Genomic DNA, 10257 nt, shown 5'->3' with positions numbered 1-10257 from the left:
CGTTATGCAGATTCAAGCGAACATCTTTTCTTCTCTTTCTAACCGTGTTGCATCCAAGTAAATCATCCTCTTCCCGGTTTCATGAGGAAACAATTGAAGTCCCATGATGGAAAAGAAAACATCAGTAAGAAATTACCCAACGTACGCAGTTGGAATGGTACATATAAGGGGACTACATCTCTCTCTCTCTCTCTCTCTCTCTCTCTCTCTCTCTCTCTCTATATATATATATATATATATATATATATATATATATATATATATATATATATATATATATATATATGCCATTGTTATTGACTAAAAAATAATGGTCGTATGTTTATTTTAGTAGCACTCTGGCTTGTAGTTATTATAATGAACTTAAATATATGTACATGAATATTTTCAATTAACATGGTGTACGGATGACTATTATATATATATATATATATATATATATATATATATATATATATATATATATATATATATATATATATATATGCCTTTAAAGCCAATCCATATATATATATATATATATATATATATATATATATATATATATATATATATATATATATATATATATGCCTTTAAAGCCAATCCACGAACAATAGACTTAAACGTCAACATTATTTGTCAATACTTGCTATCGAACCGAATAGGATGCTTAAATTTGGTTGATTCTAATCCAATAAAATAATTTTATATTACAACAGGGGTTCTTGGAATTTAACAATATCTCAAAGTTTTTCCGGTGGGTCGGTGGCGGTTTACAGGAATTTAATATTATCGATTTGAGTAAGGCATGAAGTCCTACGTGAATTTAACATTAGTGTTTCATAGGGTTTAAGGAGTTTAACATTAGCGGTTGATGGAACCGCAGGGAAATTAACATGGATATGACAGTGTGGGGCCTTAGAAGATTTAACAGTATGTGCCCTATATTTGTAACGATACGGTAAATTTGAGGCCTTATGAGAAATCCTTGTTAAGAAGGTTGTTGTTTTATGAATTCCTTAAAGAACTCCATTTATAAGGTCCGGCATTTTACGTTGTCCTTCGCGAATTTATGATCGATGGGTCACCATAGGTATGTATGAAAATTAGACATGGATGAACCACTATGGTGATGCATTAGAATTTAATACGTGTAATGCTCATTACGGTCGTCTACGAGAATTTAACACGGGGATACGTTATTATGACCATTTAGGGGAATATAACATTAGCAGTGTATAGGCCCCTTTAGGAAATTAATATTAGCGTTCATGGACACCAATAGTTATTAACTTATGGCAAATTTCTTACGGTACATTAATATGACTGGCCATGTATACAGGCCTATGGTTTAACATAAGGATAGCACTATGGGGTCTCTGGAACTTTAACGTTATGGACAACTATGGGTTCTATATAAGTTTGGGCTACTATTGCAGCATTATGGAATTTAACAATGTGCATGGGAATATAACATTAGGAGGTGACTTAGGTAGGAAAAGATAGTAAGGAAATATTTGGTGAGAAAAGACATCTAATTACAAAGATGGACTTACATGTACAACCCAGCACTCACACCCTTACAATTCAGCAGAGACTTTGTTACGATCCCAAAACTACACTTGAAAACTACAGATAAGGGATAGTAGTAATTGTCACTAAGATAAAGTCTTATTGACCAATACTCGCCATTACTGACCAACACTGACTCACAAACTTGCACTAAAATTGTTTGAATAAGAGACGCATAAACGTGGTAAGGTGATGCCTTTCTATGTGTCTTAAACACAAATGTTGGGGTGGGGGACAGGAGGAAGTCATGTTATATAAAAGATGGTATGCTATATGAAAATGTTAGTTCATGTGACACGAGCTACTAATTACAAACATCAGAGAAATTCGGGCCTTGTATATATTCTCCAATGCACGAATATTCTATTCCTGATCTAGTTTTATATCTTCTCATTTTAAGTTAATGTTCTCTACTCAGTATTCGTGTTTTGGACTAATGCTCTCTGTTTGTTACTCGATACTAGCTTTTCTTTCCTTTTGTCAAAGCTCGATACTTGCTATTAGAATAAAAGTAACACCATAAAGCACCCAAACACTCGATTTGGTATTCAACGATGCACTGATGTTTCATATAAGTTAACTGACTTGTAATCTCAGATTGTGTGCTAATACCCCCCCCCCCAAAAAAAATACATTTATAGTTATTTGCCAATTGTGAAATTGCGTTAGTATTATTGAAAGTCATTTAATTTTCGGAATAACATTGTGTTTATGCAACTTTCATACACCGTTTGCATCCGCGTTTGTGACCTTGAATGAGAAGGCGTAGACGAACAAAAGTACAAGTAACGCACGCGCTTCGATTTGGCATGCTTCGCAGATTGGAACTCTTAGGCCTAATGTTTAAAGTACTGTTTCAACCTTTCCATAGAAAAGTTGTTTACGTTTGCAACATTTTGGTAAGGACTCCCCATTCAACCTCCCCCACAAAAAACATCATAATTTAATAACTGTATGACCGTAAACCGAAAATAAATGTTCTATAAGCTAGTGAAAGAACTTATTTTTAAATCGCAAATAAATCTTAGGTAAAATTTCCTATTTTCATATGATAAGCTAGCCAAATGTAAATGCCCTGGAAATTATTTATTGGAACGCTCATAAGACTGCAAATTATTTGTTGGTGTCTTTGCAAGTGAATTAACTAACTTTAGTAATACGGTAGATTTGAAAGTGTTATGAATGATAGAAAGTCGCATAACACAACTTGGCCTGACACTGTCGGTTGAACTCGAACAAACGTAGAATCAAACAAGTCAGGGATTAATGCGGTCATTTTCTCTGCTAGAACTCGGAACTTAAAATGTTGAATATAATAAACTTCGGGTGCGGCTCGATCATCTCATCTAGTTTCGCGGTGATACTCGCTCGAAGTCTCCAGCTTTTGTACATTCTCACTATATATAACCAGACGAAAAACTGCGTTTCTGTCGGTCTGTTCGTCTCTCGCCTTATTGGTCCACCTCAATTAAAATTTCCATAGAAGGCTATATTGACATTAATGTTAATGTTTCCAGTGATTGAAAACAGCGACGTATTTTACGCTTAGTGTTTAATGGCGCATGACATCTGAAGCAAACTTATAATTCGATCTTGACAAAGTGTATACATTGTTTCAACTGAGTTTTTATATCCTTCCTTTTGCTGTATAAAATTATAATCGGACTTCCATCAATAGAGCATGCTTGTGATGACTTTTTTGATTGGTGTGTGTGTGTGTGTGTGCGTGTGTGTGTGTGTGTGAGAGAGAGAGAGAGAGAGAGAGAGAGAGAGAGTCATTCTGTGTGTTGGTGGCCATTACCTCTTCCCTCTTCTCTATCCTTTTCTCGTTTCTTCGTAAATGTAGTTGCTGGGTTGTAAAAAGTGTGTAGGATTGTAATGGCACGAGTTAGATTATAAAAACAAATCTTTGTCTGTAATTAGACGTGCTTTTTCACACCAAAGTCCATGTCTGTACTTAGTTGTCCTTTTTCACACCATTTGCTCCATGCTTTTATTCCTACCATAGACACCCACTCATGTTATATTCCCATACATAACGTTATATTTCCTTAGACCACCATATTGGCCCACAATATTAATTTTCCATAGCCCCCGCTGTGTAATAATAAATTGAAATGGGCCCCCCAAAACAACTCGACCATGTGAAATTCCGGTAGGGGAATTTAACCATAAATAAACTCACTTGCAAGGAATTGTCAGTATCTTTGTAGTAGTTTGTCTTGAGTTTGCTTCTGTTGCCTCCCTCTGCCCTCAATATCTCAATCACAACCACTATGTTTCGCTAAAATATGCAACCTACAACATTCGATCTTGATTTGATTTCATGTGATACAGAACAACTTTTAAAATGAAGATACACATGTAGTTTCAATTAGACAGAGCAAAATATTCGATTATTTTTAAAATTATTCGCCATAAATAAAATTGTGCAATACAGCTATCCACAAACTAATTTTACATAATATAAATTCTGTTAGGTTGCTTTACGTCCATATTTCATTTGCACCTTTTTAATTTTCTTATATTGTTTCAAGCTTGCCTTGTCCACCAATATCAACACAATGCATGTGAATACGTTGCCACGTAATTAGACGATGCATCAAAGAGTGAGTCAACCTTGTGTGTACATACGGGATATTTGTAGTTTATATAAAGAATATCTATCAAATGAAAACTGACTGGTATCTGATTTTTTATTTTATCGTTACAGGTTAAAATCATTAAAATAATGGAACCCATTCTTTTCAACCGTATAGGTAATCTTAAAATCAAAGTGACCTAAGTGGTGTTTCTCAAGGTGACTTTTTTAAGGTGACTCCGTTTAAAGTTTGGTTACACTGACATATCAGCATATACCTTTGATATACTCGGCCACACATTGCATTGGGTTTCCAACCACTCTCTTTAGATTTTACAGGAATCACTACACTAATTAAAATCCCTATCTATTTTATTAATTGTTTTATATTGTTTATGAAATGCAGAGCATTAGTTACAAGTTTTGACTCACAAAGAATATATTACTTCTGTTAAATTGGACAGAGCACATGGCAACAAAAACGACAGAGTGAGTTATTTGCATTTTCTGGAATTAAAACAATTGAATGAAATGACTGGAATATTTAGTACAAGTTACTTTTCTGGGATTGGAGCAAACACTCCTGTTTGCTATGTAATCCAATGCAAAATCCTAGAGCATGAACTCATTCAACATTTTATTTTTTGTTTAGGCAGAACTGCAGTTTTCTATTGGATACAAGTAACGTTCTTCATTGGTTAGAAATTTTAAAAATATTGATGCATTAGAAACTGCTATAGGATGCAATAATAGCAGACTGGCTCAATTAATGTCGTGATACCAGCATTTATGATAATTCCGTGAAAGTTTTGTGGTCCGTGATAATCGGCACTGGGACAAAATTCAATCAGTATCAATTAAACAATTAAAGAGAAAATGTTTCAATGTCGTTTCAAGTGAACTGGGCTTTGATTCAGGTTTAATTTTTATTTTGTTTCAAAATATAATTAGGCATGTGTTAAACTGGATACATAAAAGGTATTCGCATACAAGGTTTAAGGAAAAATTCAGGATTTTTGCAAATAACAAGAGTAAAGAAATCATTTATTATTGTTGTTTGTACTTAATCGCGAGAATTTCTGTTCTATTTTTACAGGTCATTTTCATAGCTAAAATATATTCATGGAGTGCTCTCCTGCTTTGCCCTTGAAAAAGAAAATAAATCAATGTGACGTTAGGCTATATTATTACTAATTTCAAAGAACTGTTCAATATCTAAAAGGGGAAAAAGCAATATTAACTGTGATACCTGAGGAAATATTATATTCTTGTCTGAATATCTTTATTAAAGAAAGAAAGAAACAAATATGTATTACATTGTATTGTAAATGTAATATATTGTCTAGCCATTTACTTAAAAACTTCGATCTAAAATTCGGCTCAATCGTTATTTGCATTTGAATATCTCACGAAAAAGTGAAGAATATTGTAGGACTTGTTAAAACTGAACTTATTCAGTAGTCATTTTATGGTACTCCATTACAACGTCATTTAACAAGGTGTTACATTCCAATTCAGAAGCGACCAAGAATGGTTTAGATACATAAAAAGAGGTTCTTAAAACTTATTTATTATTTTCTGAGAACTTCCTTTATCAGTGTGTTTCTTCTGACTTAGCAAATGAGCGATGAAAACATGTCAGAAAATGACCTACAAATCTGCTCCTTCTGAAGGAATGGTTGTATCGATAAAGGGTTTCTCATCAATAGACTTCTTGTTATATTATTTGATCCTACATGAAACGGTGCCAATCAGACATTTAACATAGCCATTAAGTCAGCCATCTTTGAAATTTTGTTATTGCTACTCCTCCTGAAGGTATTTTACGATATCAAGCTGGTCCTAAATTAACTGTGGAAGACTCGTCTAACCTTTTCATTATTACAATCACTTTATCATGGTTTCCCTTCCGTTCGATAAAACAATCAGGAGGATAAATTCATCTATTTCCCATGCTTCACATTCTTTCGTTTAGCATCGTATAAAAAAATTGCTCGTTCTGTTTTTTTAAGGTCTTTTAGCACTCTCACAAACACACATTATGCGGAATAGTATATAAACTTTGCAGTGTCGCTGAAAGAAGAAAGAACAGAAAATTAAAAATGAACGAATAAAGAAACACCATGTAATATTAGGATTACAAAATGAGATCAAAATCGACGAAAAGAACAAAGGTCAAACTACTCATTTAAATTGAAATTATCTTATTATTAGTACAGAAATACTTATATTATTAACAATAAAATGACAATTTGGTTTGGATCAAATAATCAAAGACTCAACGACTAAAACCCAGAACTCACGAATGACAATTTATTTCTGGTAAGCAAAAATTGAAATATTTTTAGGGAAATGTGTATTAGATACAGTCTGAAGTGATCACTATTATTATGGCGACTAGTTTCATATTTTTTAAAACATTTTTAAAAAATAGGAAAATAAGGAAAATTATGAGTTATATGGGCAATTACTTTATAATAATTATTAGGATTTTACGCTTAGAAAATTCATTGGCATGTCCAATTAGTGAGAGAAACTTTAAAACAAAAAGCATTATAAAATTCGGTTCCATCTAAATTTGTTCTTATTTGACCTCTTAATCCATAACGAATGCATAACAGTAGTCGGAAAGTATTAGAGAAAAGCACTGAATCCACGTGCTCCTTAAGCAAACAGTTTCCGTTCAATAGGCTAAGGTTAGAGCAAATAGAAACGAGGTAACATCCACAGTCTGTAGAGCCAACTTAAATATTTTTAAAAACTCGCAAAATATTTGCAACAATATAATATCAGTCCAAGGACATGGTGGAAAAGAGACAAGCAAGTTCGAAGCCAACCAAATCAAGTCTGTATCCATCAATGTGTCAGGACAATAGTTATTTTATATATCTTTAATAGAAAATGCACTTATTCATTACTGTCTTTTGAACACGTAAGTGTGGATGATGCTCCTGTATCGCTACCAACAATATATATCAAATATACGCATTTTCCCTAGTAACGTTTTCATGGTTTTTACAAGTTTGGATGCATCAAAAGCATGTGATCTTTATTCTATTCACCAAAAGGCTTTAAAAGAAGTCAAAGAAATAGTTAGAAATTCAGTAATGAGTTCCATTTCCTTACTTAATGGAAATGGAATACCACCACTTAAGAAGTAGATATGCCATGTAAAGCAAATTATAAACCTGTCTCTTTACAAGGCTGTCTTTGAAGAGTGTTTGAACTGAGTCTTTTAATAACATTTTCAGATTCCTATTCATTAACAATAGCCTAATTCATTACAATCTGATTTGACACCAGAAGACTCTTGCAATATTTCAAATAATTGGTTTTTAAAACTATCTATATAAAGCAACTAATGATAGTAAGGAGGGAACCGATTTTGGGTTACATAAGTATAGCTTTTCACTGTGTCTTAGATAATCTGGATCACCGTTGAAATTGCCTCAAACGTTACTGGAAACTCACAATCAACAAAGTAATAACTGAAGTAATTCCGGTGACGCACAAAATGTTAAGGAAGATGTTAACTAGATACACCATTTTTTGTCAATATCAGACAGTGGTTTATTAAATTATCTGCAGAGTATACATTTTCATATTTAGTTCTTGAAGAAACGCCCCGGTGCCCTAAGTGGTTAGAACGTCCTCCTCGGATGCGGGAGGTTCGAACCATGGCCGAGTCTTACCAAAGACGTAGAACAATGGTACTATCAGTTTGGAGCTCAGCATTGAGAAGTTAGAGTTATGACTGGTCGGCCTGGTGTCAGGATAATGAGACTTGGTTGGACATGATGCTACATGTCTGCTGCATGATGTCCTAGTGTTGGACGTCACTATAAACTGCCACACCGCAGACATCGTGGCGATAGGACTGAGAATTTTTTAAAGCTTGGTTAAAAATCCAAAATCACACACACGCAGAGAGAGAGAGAGAGAGAGACAGACAGACAGAGACAGAGACAGAGAGAGAGAGAGAGAGAGAGAGAGTTCTTGAAGATTCATTCTTATCTTCAGATATCCATCATAATGTTTTAAATAAAATATACATCTGGGTTAGACAGTAGTTGGTATATATTAAGTCTAACATAGCCGACAATATGATTGTTAGGCAAAAATGCATCCCTTTTTTAATCCACTCTTGCTTATGGACAATACGCAAATTAAGAACGTTGAATGTCACAAGCATCTTGGTCTGAATTTGAATAGCAACGACCAATGACACGCGCATTCAATAGAAATTAAAAAGGCATAGCAAACCTACGATGACTTTCAACGACCCTGATTCAAATTGGATCGAAAGTCTTTCGAAAGACTTTTTTGCTTTCATTACACTATTTTAGGATCCGTTTACTGTTTTTGGATAACTGTACAATGTACGATTGCAGAACGTGCATTTTTACTGGTGCCGCTAAATCTGTTATCCTGTAAAATATCGTGTAAACTCAGTAGGATCTTCCAGACGCTATCTGCATTGAATAGTAACTTTCTTCAAAATGGTTTATAACAGTGCATTATATTATCTCCGTATTTAAGTTGATAACAATGTGAGCAAATTAGTCATTTCTTATCTAATAACTAATAACAATTTATACGGCTCGTCTTTTTTGATAAACAGATTTGTATGAATGTGTTTTCGTGCCAAAATGAGTGGAATCTTCTCCCTGACCATATCAAATACTATCCGTCCTTTAGCATGCACATCAAGTAAATAAAGAAATGTTCCTACATATTACTTTATAGGGACTATCCAAGTTTAATTCCTGCTATACTTAAAATGCGATTTATTTAACCTAATTATGATCTATATGTGGTAGAAATTCATATGCATCTACATGTGGTCAGCCTGAGATTATAAATGTTATATTCTTTTTGTAACAAGTTGACCACATTGACAAATAATGCAATTAATGCAGTAGATTATATCAATAATGTTGCTTTGTCATTGAAAGATAGTCTCCTTTAGCTTTCACTCGGCACAAAAATAGTTATGGGTTTAGCTATATTATACTTCAGAACTGTATAAGATTTTAAATGAAAAGTACTTAACTAGTAGATTACCTGACGTTTACTGAGATACATTTTAAAACAATGAGTTTTTCAATTAAATCATAACGCTATATGTCTTGCTGAAATGGTACGTTAATAATTTGGAATAATTTCATTTACATGTGTGTCTTGTATTTTTAAACTACTTGTATGTTTTTATTATCTGGAAAAAAGATAATTTATTCGTTTCTCTTTAAAAATGTAGATTATTTTTAAAGGAAAAGATGTAAAATATGTAGAGTTTCATGCAGAAATATAATGTCTGCTCTTTGTTTTAACAAACATTGTGACACCGGTATTGACCGCAATCATCACTTTGACCAAATAGTTACCAAAATACAATGGTTTCTAAGCATTCCATAAAGAATCAGTCATCAACTTATTAGGTAGCATTTCTTATCAATTTGGTCATTTCCTGTACCAAGATTTGCCAATAGATAACATTATGTGAAAACCTACAGTTTATGTATCTGCAATATTTCTGGTTCAAAAGCAGCTGTAAATTGGAAACATGAAACATGAAAGACGTTTCAGTATATTTTTTTTTTTTTTTGTTTTTCATTATTGAATGCTACTGTTTAAATGGTAATTTTATTCTGGCATAGCACATATACGGTACAAATTATTACAAACTTTAGTAAAAACAAAAGTGTGATAAATTTACACACTCTTTCCATTGATATAAAAATTTTGTCAATCGCCGAATTTATGCCTATTACTATCCGATGCTTTATTTTCTCTCTATAACTTGAAAGCCTCTTGAGGGAAGAAACTTGGTTTCCATGTCCTCATTGCTACATTACGTGTCGCGTACCTCATCGTGATTTCTGTCTTCAAAGTTATGGTCACAGCTCAGTAATTTACCGTTTTTGTGCTAAGTAACTTTCTTGAAATCTGAGCTTAAGAAATGAAAATTGACAAACTCAAACATTATCATTAGAAAGTTTGCCATGCACCAGACAGATGGTTCTACCTTCAAGATCAAGAATATAAGTCAAGATTGTACTCAGTCAATGGGCACTCAATTTAAATGTCCTTGTAAACGTGAACGTATTCATAATATGGCATAA

This window comes from Sinohyriopsis cumingii, chromosome 3 (assembly GCF_028554795.1).
Source record: "Sinohyriopsis cumingii isolate HCF-2022 chromosome 3, ASM2855479v2, whole genome shotgun sequence".
NCBI classification, from domain to species: Eukaryota; Metazoa; Mollusca; class Bivalvia; order Unionida; family Unionidae; genus Sinohyriopsis; species Sinohyriopsis cumingii.
Note: the sequence above shows the minus strand (reverse complement) of the source record.